This window comes from Vitis vinifera, chromosome 1 (genome assembly GCF_030704535.1).
Source record: "Vitis vinifera cultivar Pinot Noir 40024 chromosome 1, ASM3070453v1".
In the NCBI taxonomy this organism is placed as follows: domain Eukaryota; kingdom Viridiplantae; phylum Streptophyta; class Magnoliopsida; order Vitales; family Vitaceae; genus Vitis; species Vitis vinifera.
In genome coordinates, this window is record NC_081805.1 from 25,232,556 (window position 1) to 25,256,198 (window position 23,643).

The following is a 23,643-nucleotide window of genomic DNA, read 5'->3' on the forward strand; positions in this document are numbered from 1 at the left end:
ATAGCCTTTTGATCACCAAAGCAATCCGAGATTGAGGAGAGTTATATGGAATCTTGGGAAAAGCAATTGGAAGCTCAGAAACATGAAGAACCGAAGCTTTGAAGTCCTTTGCCATAAGTAAATCCGGAATGCAAGGAGAAGAAGTAAAGAGAATCTGCCATGAAGCATATTCTTGATGACAGTCGTGTCAGCCACTTTTGGAGCACTTTCTAAAGTCCAATTGATGCATGCTATATGTCATTTCAAAGCTCAGGAAGTCAACAATCCAATGCTTCAAATGATACACAATTTGGAGTTGAAACGAAGAAGTTACAGCCACTGCAAGTCAATCACTCTAAGCTGAAGAAAGCATTTTGCAAAAGTGTTGCGAAATCACCCTTTTGTTGCGAAGTGATTTCGCAGCCTTTTTGTACAGTGTGGTGGATTTCCTCCTGAAGTTGCCCGATATGTGCGACAAGTTGGAAGCTGAGAACCTCAAGATGAAAGCCAACTTCGCAGCCCTGCGAGAATAACCTTTTGCTGCGAAGTGATTTCGCAGCCCTTTTTGTATTTCTGCGAAATCTCGCAGACATCATTTTCTCTTGCGAAATGGTCCTTAGTGCGTCCCGATATTTGCTACCGACATTGGGAGATATTTTCCATCAGATTTTTGTTGTCTAAATCCCAAAATTCTCCTTGTAAGCCACCAATTACAAGATTCCTTAGCTTTTAAGTTAGTAAAAAGAGTAAATATCCATGTAATAATTAGTTTTGTATTATGTTCATATATAAATACCCCTCGAGAGCCTGTTCTCAGGGAGGAGACCTTTTGTAAAGTTTTGGAAAAGCAAGTAAAGTTCAGGTCCTTTGTTTTGCCTTAACTTCTCACTTTGTATTTTTTTTATTTCTTACTAAGTTATGCACTCTCTAAGGAATTTTTCCCAGAGAATGAGTAACTAAACCTTTAGTTTCTTAGAGCTAAGGTTGCCGGTGAAGGTTCCAAGTGCAAGAATGCAAAGCTCTGTGGTTTCAGCCATGAATGAAGAGGAAGTGAAATCCTTTAGTGATTTCTATGTTTTTAGTTAACTTAAAACACCTTAGCGTCACCTAGGCCAACACTTGGTAAGGCAAGTGATCTCCAACCATGGAGATGCACTAGTTTACCCCTTGCGAGCCTCTGGGAGGTGACTTTAAGGTAGGATTTTCTGGAATTGCCAACACTTGGTAAGCTTTTGGACTCCAAGGAGACATCCATTAGTTATCTCTTGCGAGCCTGAGAAGGGAAGTCCAAGGTTAAAGATCACCTTGAATGGTTAAGGCTTAGTGAGAGGTTTGAACCATTGCAAGTTGCATCAGTGAGATAATTAAAGTTGAAATCTAATTAAAGGATGTATCTGTACAACACCGATTAGAGAATTGACTATATGTTGAATCTCTAACGCGAGGAAATGAACCATCTGACCGGAGCTATGTCTTTTGCATGAGGAACCACCCCAATGAACCTGACCCTCTAAGGAATGTTTTTCTTCCTAAGTTATTCCCATTACTTGTTTTGTGAGTTAGTTTGAATCTAAATCTTTTCCAATCAAGGTTTGAGTTTTCTTTCTTAAGCTAACCTTGAAATGAAACACTACCAATTCACTTTGAATTAATATCATTTGTAATTTGGAAACCCTTCCCAGTGAACGATCCTAGAGCCGTTATACTATAATAGCTTTTTCTTTGCTACCCTAGTATATGGTGTAATAGGTTATAAATTTTGTTGATTACTCCCTCAATCAAGGAGCACCAGCTGGACATGAATCAGCTGAGACACCAATTGGGCACGAATCATTATGCTTGATGAAGACCAAAGATGAAGTGAACTTGTTGTTTTAAAATTTTCATAAAATGATTGAAACTCAGTACAATGCAAAGGTTCGGGTTCTGCGTAGTGATAATGGTGGAGAATATCAAAGTTCTGATCTTCAAAAGTATTTGGAAGGACATGGCATCATTCATCAGACTACTTGTTCCAATACACCCCAGCAAAATGGAGTCACTGAACGAAAAAATCGGCACTTGTTAAAGGCTGTTCGTGCTTCCTTGATAGCAGCAAAAACACCGATATCTTATTGGGGAGAAGCAATCACATCTGCCGCATACTTGATCAATCGGGTACCTTCTAGCTCAATTAACTTTCAAACACCTCTCCAAGCTCTTACTAATGTCGTAGTTGCCCTAACCATCCCAAATCTACCTCCTCGTGTTTTTGGTTGCGTGGCATTTGTGCATCTACACAAGCACCAACGCACCAAGTTAACTTCCCATGCATTGCAATGTGTGTTTGTTGGATATGCATTGCACAAAAAGGGATATCGATGTTACCATCCTCCAACTCGACAAATGTATATTACAATGGATGTAGTGTTTCATGAAGATTCAATGTATTTTTCATCTGAGTCTGAACTTCAGGGGGAGTACCATAAGGAAATTCAGACTCTCGATTATGATTATCATATCTCTGAGGAAGATGAATCTAGACAATCTGAACTAGTGAACTAGGAAGCGGGTAAGTTGGATATGAGTGGTCAAGTATTTGGGTCCGAAGATGTCTTCACTGAAATACCAAACCAAACGTCGTCTGTTGAGGGTGTTCTTAATTTGGAACCTGATCCATTCATGAAATGGTTACTACACCGTCATAATAGAGGTATTCTTAAACCCACATATGAACCTGAATTGTCTACCAAAGTCAAATATCCCATGAGCAACTATGTGTCTAACCATCGTTTGTCTGAATCAAATAAGTCATTTGTAAATCAATTATCTACTGTAGCTATTCCTAACAGTGTGCATGAAGCCTTAGCTGATCCAAGGTGGAAAGCAACCATGAATGAAGAGATGAAATCATTGCAGAAGAATGAAACATGGGAACTCGTAGAATGTCCACCAGGAAAAAAGCCAGTTGGGTGTCGTTGGATCTATACTGTGAAGTACAAGGCAGATGGTAGTATTGAACTATTTAAAGCAAGACTGGTAGTAAAAGGGTACACTCAAACTTATGGAATTGACTACACAGAGACATTTGCACCTGTAACTAAGATCAACACAGTTCGAGTATTACTGTCTTTAGCTGCAAACCTAGATTGGCCATTACAACAATTTGATGTGAAAAATGCCTTTCTACATGGTGAGTTATCTGAAGAAGTATATATGGATCTTCCACCAGGATGCATGGTGTCAGAAAAGCAATGTCAGAAGGTGTGCAAATTGAAGAAGTCATTGTATGGGTTGAAGCAATCCCTGAGAGCATGGTTTGGAAGGTTCACAAAGTCAATGAGAGCTTTTGGCTATCGTCAAAGTAATTCAGATCACACTTTGTTCCTGAAAAAGCAACATGGTAAGATTACGACACTCATCATATATGTGGATGACATGGTAGTTACAGGAAATGATCCTGAAGAAATAAAAGCTCTACAAAATTATCTATCTATAGAATTCGAAATGAAAGATCTAGGTCATCTGAAATACTTTCTTAGGATTGAAGTTTCTTGATCAAGTGAAGGAATTTTTCTGTCTCAAAGAAAGTATGCTTTAGATCTTTTACAGGAGACTGGAATGTCGGGATGTCAACCTGTTAATACACCAATAGAAGAAGGTCTGAAATTGTGTGTTGAGCCTAATCAAGTATCAACCGATAAGGGAAGATACTAGAGACTTGTGGGGAGATTAATGTACTTAGCTCATACAAGACCAGATCTTGCTTATACATTGAGTGTAGTGAGTCAATACATGCATAATCCTGGAGAGCAACATATGAATGCAGTCATGCGTATTTTGAGGTATTTGAAGAATGCTCCTAGGAAGGGAATTTTGTTCGCTAAAAATGTTGATCATCAGAGTATAGAAGTATATACTGATGCTGATTGGCCGGTGCAGTGGATGATAGACGATCTACATCTGGTTACTTTACCTTTGTAGGTGATAATCTTGTGACATGGAAAAGTAAGAAGCAGAATGTCGTCGCTCGTTCAAGTGCAGAAGCGGAATTTAAAGGTATGGCTCTAGGACTTTGTGAGGCATTATGGCTAAGACTCCTCTTACAGGATTTAGGTTACCTATCTAGCCAACCAATTCGATTGTTTTGTGACAATAAAGCCGCATGTGACATTGCTCATAATCCAGTACAACATGATCGTACAAAGCATGTCGAGGTGGATAGATTCTTCATTAAGGAAAAGTTGGATGATAAGATTATGGAATTGCTTAAGATTTGATCAGAAGATCAATTGGTCGATATCCTTACCAAAGCTGTCTCAAGTCAAGTGTTCTCAAAATTTTTAGACAAGTTGAGCATGTGTGACATCTATGCACCAACTTGAGGGGGAGTGTTGAGATATTAGGAATGCTTTCCTTATATCATTTAGTGTTGAAATATTAGGAATGTTTAGATATTTGGAAAGTTGAGATATTATGAATATTGAGATATTAGGAATATTGAGATATTAGGAAAGTTGAGATATTAGGATATTAATTGTTATTTCCTTATATCATTCTTTCCTTGTATCATTCTTTCCCATTCTTAGAATGGTGATTACCCTCTATATATATTCTGTACATGAACGAATGAAAGAATGAATGAAAAAACTACCATTTATCAATTTGAAGAGCCACTTCCTGAATTGCATTTACAGCGGACATATTGGATGAATTGTCTTTAAAAAGAAAAGTATTTAGGACTGCCACTCTCTTTCATACAAAAAATCATGCGTCCCACAATATCAGTGTTTGACACTCCTTCTGTGCACTTGATCTGCTTGTAGTGACCAGCCCACATCCTAAAAAAATCTAGGTAATCTCTCCAACGAGCTCCGGTGTCAACGATTTGACATGTCTCTTCATGTAAATGGCTAACTGATTCTTGTCCAATACTGATTGCACTTGAAGCTTAAATGTATCAACGATATCAGCCACTTCGATGACTTGATGCAACCTAGAAGTCCTTCAAGTCATAACTCACAAACTTGGACAGTTTCTCATGAAAACAGTCACCTTGTAGCCAACACGAAACTCAAAACACAGTCTCACAAGAACAACTTCAACCATCGCATCCATTCTCTCATACGGAGATCCCAAGAGGAATTTAAAAACGTGCATCTGTTGGAATACATTTGAAGGAAGTATATTTCTCGGGGCATCAAGAGTTGTTACAAATCTCATCATTAAAATGACTGGAACCTTGACCACCCATTCACTCAACATGAGAATGAAATCTGATAACACGGACCCACAACATCGCTTCATATCATCTATTATCACAACCACCGGCTTGTTGTAGCTGCCCGAATCACTACACCATGATGCTAAAATGGATACATCAGCTGCGTCCAAAGCAACCATTAGAAACTGTCTCAACAAACCTCTGAGACAGCCGCCAATGCCATTATTAGCCAAAAAATTAATGTATGATAAGTTAGCCACATGACATCCATGAGATTTTAGATGCAGACCGAACTCTTCCCAACGTCATCAAATCATCAATGTAACCCCATATTCTAGGTGAAAACCAAACCAGTGAATAGTTGCCTTAAGATGGATGTTCCTCAAAACATCCTTAATAGTGGACTCAATATTTGGCCAAACAAAATTGAAGGCTTCCATTCGTAAGTGCTCATGGTGATGATCATCCCGTTCTTTATCCGTGCCAATTTCCATTTTCTCGGCATTTTTGACTGAGATTGGAGATGAGTCAATCTTCTTCCTGAAATCTAGCTTTGATCCAACAAGTCTCGAAGTTCAAAGCAAACGCAAATGCTCAATTTTTCTCATTAAATGCACTCGACGGTGTTCTTATAACCCAAGTCCCGTATGCATGAATAATAAGAGCGGATAGATATGAAAGATAGGGGATGTAGCCAACGGGATGGGTGATGAAGAAAAGTGGGATAGATGGGTTAGGTCAATAAGAGAGATAAAAAGTTAGGTGTGATCACGGGTATGAGAGAAATGGTAAGCTCATATGGGATGAACTGTGGGTGTCAATTATGATGGGTATGAACGACATGTAATGGCATGTAAGCGGTTGGAGAAATGTGTGATGGACGTTAATGAGGCCACGTATGGCCATGCAACAATGGAGGGAATAGGTTTGAGGTGCACTTGGAAAATGGGTATGTAATGTGGTAAAGAGAGAGAAAGTGAATTCGGTGGTAGTGGGCATGAGAGGTTCGGTGGATGTGAGTGAAAGTGTCCATAGGGGGTGGCCATGCATGCATGATTCCAATGCATGTAGGTAGGTGACTTTGGGATTCCAATGGAGATGAGCACGACACGGGTATGGTGGTTATGACGGAGGATGGTGAGTAAGGGAATGAGCATGGAGATGGATGTGGTGTATGAAGGTTAGTGAGAAGTGGGTTAGCGACGGAAACATGATTCTAGTGCGTGCATGAGAGGGAAATGGGTATGGTGGAGGATGCTTGATTCCTGCAAGCGTGAGTGAATGATGGGTATGGCTAGCACGAAGGACAGAAAGATGGTGAAACGGAGCGGGTTTGATGGGTCTCGGGATGGATATGATAGATGGTGGAGAAAATGGGTTAGTGGGGGTGTGAATTGATTCGTGCCCAATTGGTGTCTCAGCTGATTCGTGTTCAGCTGGTGCTCCTTGATTGAGAGAGTAATCAACAAAATTTATAACCTATTACACCATTTACTAGGGTAGCAAAGACAAAGCTACTATAGCATAGTGGCTCTAGGATCGTTCACTGGGATGGGTTTTCACTTTGCAAATGATATTAATTCAAAGCTGAATTGGTGTCTTTTCATTTCAAGGTTAGCTTTAAAAGAAAACATAAAGATGTTTGAATGAAAAAGGTTTGGTTTTAAACTAACCAAAAATAGTAACTGATTTTACTTACAAAGAAAAATGTTTCTTGGAGTTTCAGATCACTAGGCTCAGATTCCTCATACAAAAAGGGAGTTTCGGTCACTTGTTTCTTTTCCTCGCATTAGATAATTAACATATAGTTCCTTCTCCAACCGGTGTTGTACAGAAACTTCCCATTAATGGGTTCAAACACTAAATCTCTCTCACTGATGCACCTTGCAATGACTTGTGCCTCTCACCTAGCATTTGCCATTCAAGGTGATCTTTAACCTTGGACTTTCCTTCAAAAGCTCGCAATAGATAACTAATGGATGTCTCCTTAGAGTCCAAAAGCTTACCAAGTGTTGGCTATTCTAGAAAATCCTACCTTCAAACCACCTACCAAAGGCTCGCAAGGGGTAAACTAGTGAATCTCCATGGACGGAGATCACTTGCCTTACCAAGTGTTGGCCCAGGTGATTTAAAAGCGTTTTAAGTTAACTAAAAAGATAGAAATCATTAACGAGTCACACTTTCTCTTCATTAATAACTAAAACAACAAAACTTCCAAATTATGCATGTGGAAACTTACCCGGATTTCCTCACTCCAAGAGACGAAGAGCCTAGCCTCTCATCCTCTGAGGAAAAATCCTCAGAGTTTGTTTGGCTAGCAAGAAAATGAAAATGAAAGAGAAGGAAAAACAGAGCAAGGCTCTGTATATTCTATATATTTATATATCTATCTATATGATGGATCTCCTGGAACAAGCTCCTCCGAGAGTCCTCCAAGAGTCCCATTTTTTAGTGTTTACAAGAGAGTTTATATAGGAAGGTAATTTACCCTTCCTTGGATACTTCTTAGCTAAGGAATTACATAAGTGGTTGAATACAAGGAGAAAATGGAAATTTAGACACAAAAATCTGAAGAAAAATATCTCAAAGTTTCGGTCGCAAATATCGGGAAGCACTAAGGACCATTTCGCAGGTGAAAACGAGGTCTGCGAAATTTCGCAGACGCACAAAAAGGGCTGCGAAATCACTTCGCAACAAAAGGCTGATTTCGCAGCGCTACGAAGTTGGCTTTCAACTTGCGGTGTTCGGCTTCCAATGTGTTGCAACTATCGGGAAACTTTAGGGGGAATTCCACAGCACTGTACAAAAAGGCTGCGAAATCATCTTGCAACAAAAGGGTGATTTCGCAACGCTGTGCAAAATTCTTCCTTCAGCTTAGAGTGATCGGCTTGCAATGGCTGTAACTCCTTCATTTCAACTCTGAATTGTGTACCGTTTGAAGCATTGGATTCTTGACTTCCTGAGCTTTGAAATGGTATATAGAATGTAGAAAATGGACTTCAGGAAGTGCTCCAAAAGTGCGAAAGAAGGCTGCAGCTGCTGTCCTCTGTTTTCTTCACTCTATTTTCCTCTCTCCAGTGCTCTTTCCTTGCATACTTTGAACGACTAAGGCAAAGGACTATGAGGCTCCAAAGCTTGGTTCTTCATGAATTTGAGCTTCCAAAAGCTTTGCCATGAACTATATACAACTCTCCCTCATTCTTAAATTGCTTTGGTGAGCAAAAAGCTATCAAAAACACCAAAACTTAACACAATTTGATTAGAAACGATTGCAAGGGTCCTTAACATGTTAATTGGGTTAAAAAGCAATAACTACTACTCAAAAGTGTTTAAAAGAGTTAATTACAAGGTATGAAATAGCACTTTTTGAGTAGTAATCATGAATGAAAGGCGCATGAGGATACAGTGAGTGCATAGGATCAATGATATTAAGCGATGTGGGTTAGCGAGAAATGGGTATGGAGAAGGTAGTGGCTCTCATGCACGTGGGTGGATGGATTTGGGATGCTAGCAGATTAGAGGAAGCTTGGGGGGGGGGGGGGGGGGGGGGGGGGGCGCATATATGGCGTACTAAAGATGAGACAAAGGGTCGGCGGATCTTATGTGAACCGGAGCAAAGGGGTGCACCCATGATTCTGTGGAACCTGGTAGCGGCTAAAACACCGACAGGCTCACCAGCAGGGAAGGGATGCTCGGAGTTAGTTCTAGTCTTCACTCCATACTCAAATTGGATAGTTGAATTGCTACAAACATTCCTCACTGTACCATCATAACAGATAACAACATCTCGAAGAGTGGCCATTAAGTTTTTAAACAAAGTTCCTAGTCCAGACAAGCCCCTTGATGATCGTACAATTATTTCTCGTGGAAATTGAATGAACCATTTCCTCATAAGGATCTAAGCCATGGGAGAAACAGTTTCATGAAAAGGATACTTGCTTTTGAATTAGATAAGCCATGCCCTCAACCCAGATCCTGGAATAGAACTTACCCTTTTCTGAAGGTTGTAGTCCTAGGAACCCCATTTGTTGAACTACCTTGTTAATAGCCGAATCACTCTTAGAATCATTTAAATTACCCAGTGCAGATGAATTCAAAATTAAATTAGCAACAAGAACCTTGGTATGTCTCAAGTGATTCTCTGCCTGCAACTCTAGCAATTCATTATACTTCGACCTTAAGTTATACAACAACGATGAAATGTCCTCAACCTTTTTTTGGATATTCTGTATGACCTCCCTGGGATCGGAAGAATCCTCCAAGCTGACACTGAAACCCTCTGAAAATAAATTTTCCATGAACAAAGGCGGTAATGAATCAAAGAACTTCAAGACCTCATTGGGACCTTCCTCAGAGAAAATGGATGTGACAATTTCATTTACCAAAGATTGCAACACATCTCTATTATAATCAACTTTCAATATAACACTTTTGCTAATCGAGTGCCTCTTTCCAATACAATCAAAATGAGGAGGTAAGGCAGTTTGCATCTATGGAATGGACTTGAGTTTTTCCGTAAGCACCTCGACCCAGATGACCAGTATGAAGTGCGACACTCAACATTTCAAAAAAAAAACTTAAAAGAAAAAAACATGAGAAGAAAACAGAGCATGTACACATATATATATAAAAAGAAGGCTGCTAAGTCTCGCCCCATTCCACAGATGTCAATGGGAGGGGTTTAGGTGGAACCAAAAGGAAACGTGGTCATGATCTCCAAAAATCAAATGCAGTGATGAATCTACACCCAGAACACTCCAAAACAAAAAAATAAAAATAAAAATGCACAAGTAGTCTTCAAGTGTCAAAGGAATCCACAAATGAAAAGAAACATAGGAGCATGTACGAAGTGCGACACTCAACATTTCAAAAAAAAAACTTAAAAGAAAAAAACATGAGAAGAAAACAGAGCATGTACACATATATATATAAAAAGAAGGCTGCTAAGTCTTGCCCCATTCCACAGATGTCAATGGGAGGGGTTTAGGTGGAACCAAAAGGAAACGTGGGCATGATCTCCAAAAATCAAATGCAGTGATGAATCTACACTCAGAACACTCCAAAACAAAAAAATAAAAATAAAAATGCACAAGTAGTCTTCAAGTGTCAAAGGAATCCACAAATGAAAAGAAACATAGGAGAACTGTTCAAAACGGGAGAAATAAAACAGACTGAATCCTCTTTGGCTTGCTCTCCTCTCCTCTCCGTCTCCTTCCCTCCCAGCTATCCAACTCCACCCCCCCCCCCCCCCCCCCCCCCAAATATCTCTCAAAACCCCTGTTTTTGTCTTCCCCAGCAAGCCATACTACCCACTCCACTATGCATTGCTTAGGGAGGATGTCATCCTCAACCACCACCATGGTCGCCTTTGCCACACGTCCATACAGCTAGTTTCTTCTCCAGAAAGAGGTCCCTTCCACTTCAAAAAAAGAAAAAAGGAAAAAATTTCTCTCCCGAGTGGTCCCAAAACGAATGAAAAACCCCTGGTCTTTGAAGAGGTCTACAGTTTGATTGTTAAGAAACTATTAGAAGTTTTCTAAGCTAAAACTTATTTTTATGTAATGTATTTTATGATTTATGAACATTGTTGAGATTAATTTGTTAACTTTTTATTTTTAATTTGGGAAAAAAATAAATATTAATTTTGGAAATTAAACAATGGATAATATAATGATAGAATAATATTTTTTCCATTATGTTTGTTTAATAGGTAGATTCACAAAATATTTCAGACTTGTATTTGAGATTTACCAATTTTTTCAAATGATTGGATTAAGGTTCAGTCATGATTGGATCATATATATTATATACTATTCTATTCATGAGTAAATCAAATGAATGATGTAAATTACCAAGTTCTGCAAACTTCAAGCATTGCCAAAAGAAAAAAAAAAACCATTTTTTTTATACGACATAGACTAAGGACTTTGTATAAGTCAATAATTAAGATGTCATCAAAGTCCTTCAAGAAATGTCCAAGGAAATTTTAAAAATCATGAAAAAAAAAAAGTTATAAATGGTGTTTTAATGTATTATATACATATTCTCTTCAAAAGGTATTTTTAAACTCCTCTTAGAATTTGCTATTCCGACATTCTTTTTTCTTTTTCTTATCTCAATTTAAATAGACTTTAATTTAACTTAAATTTAAATAGTATGAAATATTAAGTGATTTGTTTTCAATTTTTTTTTCTTTGACTTAATTCTTAAAAAATATTGTTTTAATATTTAAGTCATTTTAAAGATCGTTTATTTGTTTAATTTATTATTTTTTAAGACAATTTTATCTTAATAGAAAAACTAATTCATTGTTTTTCTTTTATCTTAAATTTTAAATTAACTTGTTTTAAGACTTAAGTTAGAATTAAAATTTTAAATTTTAAAAAAACAATAAACCCTTAAACTATATTTGTTTATGAAATTAAACTAAGAAAAATAATTTTTTAATTAATGGTTTCATTGTGGAAATACAAATATATATATAATAAAAATAAATTAAAATTTTATACATTTTAAAATTATTTAATTTATATTTAATAAAATAAATAAATAAAATAAATTAAAAAAACATATTAACTTCAATTTTTTTTCCTTCACTTTTTTCTTCCCATCTATTTTTGTTCATTTCTTTCCCTCACTTCTCCCCTCAAAATTTTAAATTTATTTAACCATTTTAAGTCTTCGTGCCAATGCTAGTCATAAACAAACAATTGATGAAGACCTTTCAGCCCTTTGTGGAGCAAGTATCACAAGAATATTGAGCCAATCATGAACACCATCCTGTCCTCAACTTCATCTGTTGCTATAAATCTAAATACTGATGTAGACCTGTGGACCCCGCATTTCGGCTCATGCGTTTCCCACTCGATGGCGAGCTCGATTTTGATTTCGAAAAATTGATTTTATATTGATTAAGAAAAATGACTTGGAGTCGCCACTTATTTTTGTTTTATTTTTAAAGGGTAAACAAAATAAGAAAGAAAAACCCTAAGTGCGACTCCTTGTTTTGGAAAAGGTGGTCTGTGAAAAATCGGATTGGGTTCGGGGGTCAGGTTACTCATCGGGAAGGTACGGTAAAGACCGTAGCACCCCTCTAAGCCCCTAAAGTCGGGTCTCGACTATTAAAATGAAACTGACGTGGCAACTGATGAGTAAATCAATGAATATCCTGAATGAGCATGCACACATAAGAATCGAGACATGCATAGACAACGGTTAGAGGGAAAATGGGTACATACCTGGGCCACGAGCCACCATGCGCTATCATTAGAGAGGGTTAGTACACCATATAGAGCACAAAACATATCACATGCATCACTGAACAGGGATTAAAATTGTTCGAAAGAACACTTGATTTTTGAAATTCATTTGAGAATCGGAATCTTAGAGATCATTTGAAAATTGGATTCTTAGGAATTAGATGTAATGAAATTTTTAAGAGAAGTAAATGGGTAAGTATGGAATAATGTTACTAATTAATCAAAACGATATTTGGACGGATGAATAGTGAATAGTGGGATTTTGAAAATTAAGTTTGAAAGTCGGATCTCTGAATAATTGGACTCTAATTATTGGAATTTTTAGAAGGAAGAAATAAGTAAACGTGGAATTTATAACAATGATAACAAAGGCGACATTTGGATGAATAAAAGAGAATGGTGGAATTTTTTAGTCTCAAGGTTAAATTTGGAGGTCCGGCTTTGAAGAATTGAATGTTAATGATCGAAATAAATAAGTAAATAAGTATGGAGTAATGATACTGATGAACCAAAATAATGTTTAAACGAATAAAAAAAAGAGGATAGTGGAATTTTTCTAATTGAGAATTTGAATTAGGGCGTTGGATTTTTTAAGGGACATGACTTTGACTAAATAGGTAGGTATGTGATTATAATACTAATTAACGAGAATAACATTTCGGTGAATAAAGATGGATAGTAGAATTTTTGGGATTAAAGTTTTGATTAAGGCATGGGGTTTTCGGAAGATTAGACTTTGAATGGATATGGGAATAATGTTTCTAATTGATGAAGATAAAATTTAGATGAACTGTAGAATTTATAAGATTGAAAAATAAGATTGAAAAATTGAATTAAGACAAGAGATTTTTGAAGAACTAGGTTTTAAATAAATAGACGAATACGTTATAATAATCCTAATTGATGGAAATAAGATTTAAACGAATTACTGAGAAACTAAATTAAGACAGGGGATTTTGAAGGATTAGATTTTAAATAACTAAATAAATGCGGGATAATAATTCGATTTATGAAAATATGATTTAAACAAGAATTAAATTAAAACTTAGGATTTTTGAAAGATTGACATAGATAGATAGGAGAATATAGGATAGTAGTTCTAATTGATAAATATGAGATTTAAAAGAGTTTTTGGGGAATTAAATTAAAACATGTGACCTTTTTTATAGATTGGGCTTTGAATAAATAATAAATAAGGGATAATGATTTGATTTATGAAAACATGATTCAGACAAGAATTAAATTAAGACTTAGGATTTTTGAAGGATTGACATAAATAGATAGGAGAATATAGGATAGTAGTTCTAATTGATGAATATGAGATTTAAAAGAGTATTTGAGGAATTAAATTAAAACATGGGATTTTCTTAATGGATTAGACTTTAAATTAATAAATGAATATAGGATATTAATTCAAATTAAAGAAAATAACGTTTAGACAAATAGTGGGATTTTAGGATCGAGAATTGAATTATGACATTGGATCCTTTTTTTTTTAAGGGTTGAATTTTGAATAAATAAACTAATATAGGATGATAATACTAATTAACGAAAATAATCAGTTAAAACGGGATAACAAGGACAGTGGAATTTTTAGGAGTTTGAAAATTAAGCTAGGACATTGGATTTACGAAGGGTTGGATTTTAAATTAGTATATAAATATGGGATACTAACTCTAATGGGTGATAATGAGATTTGAACTAATTATTGAAGAATTAAATTAAGACACATGATTTATTTGGAAGCCTTAGACTTTAAATAGCTAGACATATATGGTGATAATTCTTAATTGATGAAAATGGGATTTAAATAGATTATTGAAAGATTAGATTAGGATATGGGGTTTTTCAAGGATTAGAATTTAACTTTGATGACTGAGATTTTCAAAAGATGATAAATAGATGCGTACGAAGTAATAATAATAATTAACAATCATAATGTTTAAACTAGTTAAATTAGATGAAATAAGCTCCAAGATAAAAATATAATTAACAATAGTAATTTGTTCTTTAATTGCCTTTAAGATGAGTTAACTAAATGGGTAAAAATAAGGTAACAAATAAAAGGAAATGATTTGATTAATTAATTATGGAAATTAGAGGCTTTGTTTTATTTTTAAAAAAATGATTATTTAGGAATTGGGCAGCCTGGAGGGCTTACTTGTTCACAAACTTGGGCTTGGTGCTCCAACCCAAATCCAAAGCTACCATGGGCGGGCTCAAAAACCCATCCCAAACCCAAGCCCGAAACTCCATCTTCTTCCTAGCTTACCCCCCTCTAAACGCACACCATCCTCAGAGGAAGCCTTCATGGCCAGCAGCAAGGTGGAGAGAGGAGCCGTGGCAGCGGTTCGACGGTATCCAGAAAGTGTCGTCGTCATGGTGGCTGATGCGAGTGCTCACCTAGCCGGAGCGGGTGATGGCGGTTGGTGAGGCGAGCCAGCGCCTCGCCGACGTGGTGCGCACAGCAAGAAGACGCAGGGAGGGAAGGCCGGCGTGCATGGAAAGTTGCGAAGCTCTCCGGGCCTCTGGCAGACGTGCCGCCGATGGAGACGGCGAGGGCGATGGCGAATAATGAGGAGGGAGATGGCGGAGGCAGCTTGCCTGCTTGGATCCCACGCGTGCAGAAGAGTGGCTTTGGGAGCCCTTGCGGAAATGGGTATGGCGACTAGAGGAAGAAAAGGTGATGGGGAAGAAAGGTGAGGGTAACGGCCATGCCGGGAACATGGGTGCACGGCTATGGGGCTGCTGAACAAAAGGGACTGTTGGGGATATGCATGGCAGCAGCCTTTCGAGTGCCAGTGACGTCCGCTTGAAGGGCAGGGTTCAAGTATGGATCCTTCAAGGCACTCTCGACTTCGGGGTTGGTATTCTCTCCGACAACGAAATGTCTGGGCAACTGATTCCTCAAGTTTGATGGGTCCAGAACCCTTTTATCGATTTAAATCCATTGCCTGGCTCCCCTTAGATGGACATCAGAAACAGGGGAAGGAGAGGAAACTACAAGAAAATAAAAAGGAGGGCACCAGCTGACCAAACAACTAAGGCAAACAAACCTATGTTTCGCGCTTGGATCCATGGGCTTCGCTGTAGGTGGGTGGATCCGGATGCATTCCACGGGAGCGAGGACAAAAACAAAACTCTCCCATGAAGTATAGTGCAACAGAAACAGAGCCGAGTTGCTCTCAAATCATCCCGAGGAAAATAAACGAGCTAGCCACAATGAATTCATAGACCAAATGGCGACCATAAAACTGAACGTATAACCAAAAAATCCGTAAACACTATCCAGAAAAAAGAGGAATAGGAATATGTACCGATAAAATGAGTTCAATGATTCATGGAAGACATACCTTTCCTTTCTTCTCTCTCGGCGGATCCTCTTGCGGACGTCCTCTGCTGCCCAAAAGTCCTCCTTCCTCCCTTCCCTTTTCTTCTTTTCTCCTCTGTTTTTCTTCTGTTCCTGTCTTCCTCAGCAAGCCAGTCGTATCCCGTCCAATCTGCCCCCCGAGAGCCGCCCACTTGAGTCCCCTCTCTGCCCCAAAAACCAGCTCCTGACCATCATGTCGAGCCCCGGGAAAAAGGTAGGAAAAGGAAAAGAAATAAAATAAATCCAAATAAAAAAATCTCTGCCTCCAGGGGGGTCTACAAGACCCTATCTGAAAATGGTCCACTGGATAGGTACCTCCCACAAGAAAATTAATGAAAGCTAGAAAAATGAAAAAAATAAAATAAAAATTAAAGCTTCATTTTTATTTTTTTTTTCCCAACTCACATGGAATATAGACTAAGACTTTGTTTCAGTCAAGAGTCAACATGTCACAAAATTCCTGAAGTCATTGTCTAAGGAAAATAATAAATAATACTTTAATGTATGATGTATATATTTTCTACAAAAGGCATTTCTAGACTTCTACAATTTTCTCCTATGGACCACTGACCAACTTCAATTAATTGAGAAAGTTACGTGAATGAAGGGACTTCCTACTCCATGTTAAGTGATATGACATATAAAGGAAAATAAAATATCATGAAAATTATTAAAATTTTTATATTTATACAATTCTTTATTATTATTATTATTATACATAAAGGGTTGGAAAAATGCATAACATGACTAAGTGGTAGTTTTTTTTTTTTTTTGTCTAAAATGTAAATAAATCTAAATTATTATTTTTTATTCTAATTCTAAAATTAATAATTTAAGAAATAGTAATTTAATATATTTACAAATATATACAAAAATTTAATTTATTACCATAATAAATATTTTCTGACAATTAATTATGTAATTAGTAGAAAATTTATAATTAGATAATGATTAGGATTTTTATTCATGTTTGGTTGTTAAGAAACTATTAGAATTTTTCTAAGTTAAAACTTATTTTTATGAAATGTATTTTCCGATTTATGAATATTGTTGAGATTAATTTCAACATTTTTTTATTTTTTATTTTTTACTCTTCATATGGATAATAGAAAGTGGATTTGTGATGCTTTCTTGGATTTATAGCAATTAAAACTTATTTCTTGAATATACAATTTAAAAGTTCAATTGTTAAAATAAAGTCATTTCTCAAAGAGATTTCCTATTTTACTTTAGTTAGTTTTGGATTAGAAATTATACCTTTTAATTTATGCTCTCATTATTATTCTAAATCTATTTGAGGTAAATATCAACTAGCTAGATGTTGGATTTGTTAGATAAGGTCATTCATGTGTTCAGCTCTCAAGTTTGATATATAAAATCACCATAGTACCCTTCACCTCTGTGTCAAGGTATCGTAGTATTAAACTTTTAAAAAACATTATAAACTTGATGCATTGGAACGGTATGATCATTATTGTTGAATGAATCTATCATTTTTTATTGAGTGAATAGCTTAATTTAGAATTTTTACGATTTTTGTTTTAGTTAGAACTTTTAGACAATATTTGATTCCTGAAAACTTGAAGGGAAAATATAAGGGAATAAAATAGAGAAGAAAAATATAAGGAAACAAAAGATTTAAAATCACTCATTTTAACTCATGTAAATACTAAATAATTTTTAAGGGGTTGCTATTCGCAACATCTCTTTTGCTAATGTAACACTTTTTTGTCATATTTTTTTTTTCATATATACCCTTTTTAATAAAGAACTCTCTCTAACCTCCTCTCAACATATTAAACCTAAATTCTAGTTAATTAAGGGTACGAATCACATACGAAATACAATGAATAACGAAATTCAATCATCTTATGATAATTTTCAGGTAAGATTTATAACTTTTATTTTTTTTATAAAGAAGTATATTGTTTTGACATTTTTTTAGGCTCTTGATTACATACTTTGTTTTATGAGTCTTTACTTTGCATACACAAATAATTATTACATTACTCATATTCTTAATCAATCTTTAGTTATATGCAATATTTTTGTTTGGGTTACAAAAAAAATCATATCGAACACAATAAAAAAAAATATTTTTTAAAAAACCATTCCAATTAAATATTGTTTATTTTAAAATTTTAATAATAATATTTATTTTAAAAAATTGAGTTATGAATTTCACATTAAAACATTGAATATAATAAAATCATTTTACATAATATACTTTTGGTGAAAATATAATTTTATAATTTATTATTTAAAGAAATTATTTTGTTTTAAAATATAAGAAGAATATGAAAAACAATTGAGTGTGAAAAATAAAATAAATGAAAAGAAAAAAACACAAAGTTTACTTGGGGTGGGAGGTTGAGTAGGTAGAGATGAAAAGAAAGATAACAATAAAAGAAAAAGAATGCTAAAATGTAGGGTGGGGGTTGGGAAAAAGAAAAGAAAAATAAAAAAAGGGTGCAATTGGGACATGAGGTTGGGGAGGAGAGAGAGGAGAGGAGAGAGGAGAGAGAGGGGAAAGGAATAAGGAAGGGTAGTTTAGGAATGTAAAATATCATATTAGTAAAAATGGTGTTGCGAATAGCAATTGAGATTTTTAAATGTATAAATTTTTAACTAATTTTAATTATATTTAATTTTTATTGATATTTTCGATGATATAACAATCCATAACATAATCATTTTTCCTATTATTATTTTTTCTTTTCTTCGCACTTTCAAGGAAACAAAAATAAACACCGAGTAAAATTATGATTTTAAAGGTAGCTTGGTTAACATTGTGTATACTTTTTGTTGAACTCTTTTCGAAGTGGAATTTTTGTTATAAATTTATCTAAATACCTAAAAAATCTCGTAAGCAACAACAATTAGGTTTGTGTTACATCTCATTTAACAATTATTGTAAAGCTATAATGACTAGATGGGGTTAGATAGTACACAATTTGAACCTTTGGTTTCAAAATTTAATCAAAGAAAATTCAGTAACCAAATGTTTAAAATTTAGGAATGATGATGGACAGGTTTTGAAACTATTTCAAATTTTGATACAACTATAAATCTAGAAGAAATGAAGACCTTTTAGCATATAGAAGAAGTTTCACCAAACTAATAATTAACATATAAATAAGTAGGATGAGTGTTTGAGACACTTCTCTTTTTGTTGGATTCGGTTCTAGTCTGACTCAAGGTTAATATATTTTTAATTTCCACTTTGTTCATTTATGCATTGATTCAAAAAAATATGTCATGTACTAATGTTAATTCAAGATACTAATTACCAAGTTTTTGAAACATGAAGTCATGGTCCAAAGAAAACGATACAATATTTTATTTTTTGTTTCTATTTCTCCATTCTTTTGCTTAACTCACACGAAATAGACTAAGGACTTTGTTTTAGTCAAGCATCAAGATGTCACAATCACAAAGAAAAGAAATTCAAACAATGCTTTAATGCATGTTGTGTATATTTTCTCCAAAAAGCATTTTAGACTCTTGTTAGAATTTTCTCCTACGGATTCTTTACTAACTTTAATTAATTGAAGAAAGCTATACCAAATTTCCTACTCCATGTTAAATATTATCGCCTATAAAGGAAATAAAATATCATAAAAATCATTTAAAAATTTATATATATTCAAATTTTTTATCATATATATAAAGGGTTGGAAAAATGTATAACAGGTTAATGTGGTATTTATTTTTGATCTAAAATTTGAGTAGATCTAAGTTTGACTTAAATCTACTTATATTATTAAGTGTTTAGGTTGCTTACTTTTTATCAATGTATAAATATTGTTAAGTGTTAAATTGCTTTCTTTTATTAATGTCTAAAGAGTTACACTTATTTATTTCTACATGTTAAAAATATCTATAAAATTAATTATTATATTTTTTCTTATTTTAATTTTAAAATTAACCATTTAAGAGATATTAATTTAATATATTTATAAATGTACAAAAATATTATAATTTATTATCATAATAAACATTTTATAATGACTAATTATGCAAAGTGTAGAAAAATAACAATTAGATAATTATTAGGATTTCTAATTATGCTTGGTTGTTAAAAAATTTCTATGTTAAAACTTATTTTTATGTAACTATCTTCAAATTTATGAATATTGTTGAGATTAATTTATTAATTTTTATTTTTAATATGGGAAAAATGTAAAAATCTAAATTTTATTTTTAAAATTAATTGGATTTTTTTATTCAAGCTAATTACTAAATGAGGGTAAATTAGAAATCTAAGATCAAGGACATTAGCCAACCAAACTGACCCAAACCTAACCAATCCAATCTTATTCATTTCAAAACAATGAACCAATAGAAACCGATTCTAATCAAACATATATATTATATATTAGACTTAAAATATACAAAATTTGAATTTTCAAAATTTGAAGTTATTTTTTGAAGAGACTTCATATTTTGCTTCTCACATTTTACTATAAATTTATGAAATTATTTTTTAGTTGTCATATTTTAAAAAAAAATATTTTATTTTTTCAAAATAAATTCACTAAATAATGTCTCACATGTATTTGTGGTTCACTAAATTTTTAATAATCAAATTAATAAATTTGTAAAAGAAAAATATTATATTTTCTCCATTTTTTTCACTTGATAAACAAATCTACAAAAATGTCAAGCGAATGTTTGAAATTTACCTCTTTTTTTTTGCTTTTTTTTTTTTTTTTGTAATCTTTGGTTGATTGTATTTTTAAAAGCATTATAAATCCCAAGAAAGAAATATTTTTTTCTTTACCATTATAGTTCCATAGTGTTTGAACTTATCTTTACCATTTTTTTTTCTTGATCTAACTACAAGCTTGACTACACAAACTTTGTCAACAATGAGAATAAAAGTGAGGAGGGTGATGAAGTTCTCCCTATACTCTCCTCCCCCTTTTTAACTTTCCACGTTTTAATTGTATATCCCCCCTCAACAATATAGTTTTAAGGTATGTACACTTTAATCCTGATGGACTAAAGGCCCATAATTCATCTCAATGGGTCAACTAAAATATTATGAGGAAGGTGAAGCCATGGGCCTCTGCACAATACATTAAATTGATTATGGCCCAAAACAATACCCATGCACAACCAAATATAGTTTACAATATACGTAGTCCACAAAAAACATTTGACATTAATAGGTGAATTTAGGTGATTATGCTAGTCCAAGAAACAGTAAAAAATTTTATTTGAAAATTTATATATTTTCAAACTCTTAATTCCTCTTTATAAATGTGGATAAAGTTAGAGAAGTAATGATAAGAATTATTAAAATTTATTAATCTTGAAGAGAAGTATAGAAAATGGGAAATTAATGAGAATTTTATTATTATCTTTTTTAGTTCCTTTATTTTAATTTTTTTTTCTTTATTTTCCTTCAATGTTGTCTTCCCTAGTAATATAAATGTGGATTTGGGAAGTACATATGCCGTTATATGACCCAAAAATTATTGGTTATAGAATACTATAAATTCCATAAGAACATAATTCACATACATTTTGTCTCAAAGTTAAAATAGTCTTACTAGTTGTTATATATCTATTGGTGCAGTAGATTTTGAGCTTGTCTTAAAAGCTCTCGCCTATTGATGCCCTTATCAACTACTTCGCAAACCAATTTGCCAAACTTGCAACACAAGATGGTTGGGTGGTCATCCCGCACATCTCCTATGGTCAAGTAAGTGGATAACAAGAAAAGGAAGTGTTGAGAGTAGATGGAAAAATAAATATGGGAATATGGGTGAGAGAATATGATAGGTGAAGCTTATTCTCTTTGTTAGAGCTTGATCGTACCTTTATATTTCATTACCCAATGATGTTAAGCTAACTATTATGAGGTAAGTAGTTACTGTCAACCCCTTAGCCACTTGACTCTACTATGGAGGAAAAGACCTCATAGGTAGGCCTTGCACCCATGAGAGCCTAGGTGGAAAGCCTGGAGATTTGGTGGTTCAAACTCCAGGGGCTAAGTGAGGAGGTCGCGGGCGAGCCAGACGCGTACCGCGAGCGGGTCAGATGCGCATCGCGAGCGCGCATTGCGGGCGAGCCAGACATGCACCACGTGCACACCATATGGGCATCGCACGTGCACCAAACTTAGGTGGTGCAGATGAAGGTTGAGGAACTTTTGAAATTTTAATTTATATTTATTTATTATTCCATTATGTCTCCTCAGGCATATTGATGTCTCCTCTAGAAACAATGAAAATGACCCGTATTGCTCTTTAAGGGGGGATAGGTGACTCAAAGGGGGGAGCACCAAGGGAAAGCCTTGACCGCACCAAGGGGCCACCATGGCACGACCTTGGGCGTGCCTAGGACACATGGACGGGACTCGAGCATGCACACATGGGCTCCACGACATGTGTAGTATGCACCCCGTGACCGCAACTGCACGGGGCCTGGTGCGGCCTACCTCCTCCGCGCGCAGGCACGAGGGCACCTAAACCTTGTGCGGTGAGCCAGTTGAGGAAACCATGGGCACAATGCCATGGCTTGATGAGGCACCAGACAACAACTAACTCACACCCATGATGCCTACGCACAGCACAGGGGCGTAATGCCTTGTGAACCAAGAGGGATCAGCCATGAGCACAATGCCATGGCTCATTGCTATGGAGTTGGACCTGACAATGGAAGTAAGCAACACGCCCAAGCCATGGGCACCTAGACATGGCATGGGCTCACACATCAGTGTGGGGAAGGCACACCGATGCACTAGACACTTGGTCAGCTGGTTGGTGCACGTTGCCTGGTTCAGAAGGTCTTGATCAAAGACACGCTGGTAGTCACCAAGTCACAAGAGGTACCTTGCGGGGAGGAAACAGCTTGCTAGGGGGACTCTCCAGCAGCTTGGTGAGAAAGGCTTGAGAAGATGGCAATACAGCTAGCTAGTGGCAGCTAGCTAGAACAGCAAGTGGCCAAGTCAAGTAGTCAACTACAATTGACTTGCAATTGGTTGAGGTGTTGATGGTTGGTGCAAGTGGGTGGTTCACGAGCAGGCTATTATCTGGGTGGTGGGTGGTTATGCAAGGTAGTTATGGGCAGTTCTGGCCAGTTGCATAACCACTAGGTTGGCTCCAACCTTTGAATTTGGAAAATTCAAATATGTAACTGCAGGCTGAGTCTTTTAAAAGGGTTCCTGCATCCTTGAAACAGAGAGTCAGAGATTGGGATAGGGTTCTTCTCTTAATGCTTGGGGTGTGAAGCATTGTACTCTGACTCAGGGGACTAATTTTATCTTGTAGAGTGAATTAATACAAGTTGGGAAAGGTTTCCTGTAAATCGTTGGTGTTCCTATTACTGTGCTTTTACTTTGCTTTTACTCTGTTTTTCTAAAAGCTGGGAAGGAAGGTTGGCTAAGGAAGGGTCCTTAGCACCACACACTCGTGAAAAATTTAGTGTGATCTTCAGAGGTGTGACAATTGGTATCAGAGCTCACATCAGAGATGGTTGGTGGTAGTGCAATGGACGCCCTGCGGGAAATGATGACTCGGATGGAAGAAGGGTTGGGAGAATGGCCACGTGAGGATGACACTGTGGCTTCGTGGGCAGAACACACCGTGGGAGAAATTCAAGTGCAAAGGAGTCTGTTGGAGACCCATGACAATTTCTTTGAGGAGAAACTTGCTGGGTTGAAATCAGAGATGCAGTCCCTAATGGATGACTTCAAGGGCGCCTTGCAGTCCTATGGAGAGGACATTGCAACCCTTAAGAAGGCTATGTTGTAGGGGTCCTCGTCAGGTTCTGAAGCCCCTTCCAAAGTCTAGGTCCCAGAGCCTAAGGGCTTCAACGGTAAC

General features: G+C 35.7%; 1 long non-coding RNA gene across 1 annotated transcript; it reads right to left on the reverse strand.

Annotated features, from left to right (window-relative positions):
* Window positions 1-14,545: 14,545 nt before the first annotated feature.
* On the reverse strand, window positions 14,546-16,130 carry LOC109123118 (uncharacterized). The gene is made up of 2 exons (XR_002030790.2): window positions 15,795-16,130; window positions 14,546-15,695 (listed from the first exon to the last, which is right to left on the reverse strand). It is a non-coding gene; the product is annotated as an uncharacterized LOC109123118 (long non-coding RNA).
* Between the last annotated feature and the right edge of the window lie 7,513 nt (window positions 16,131-23,643).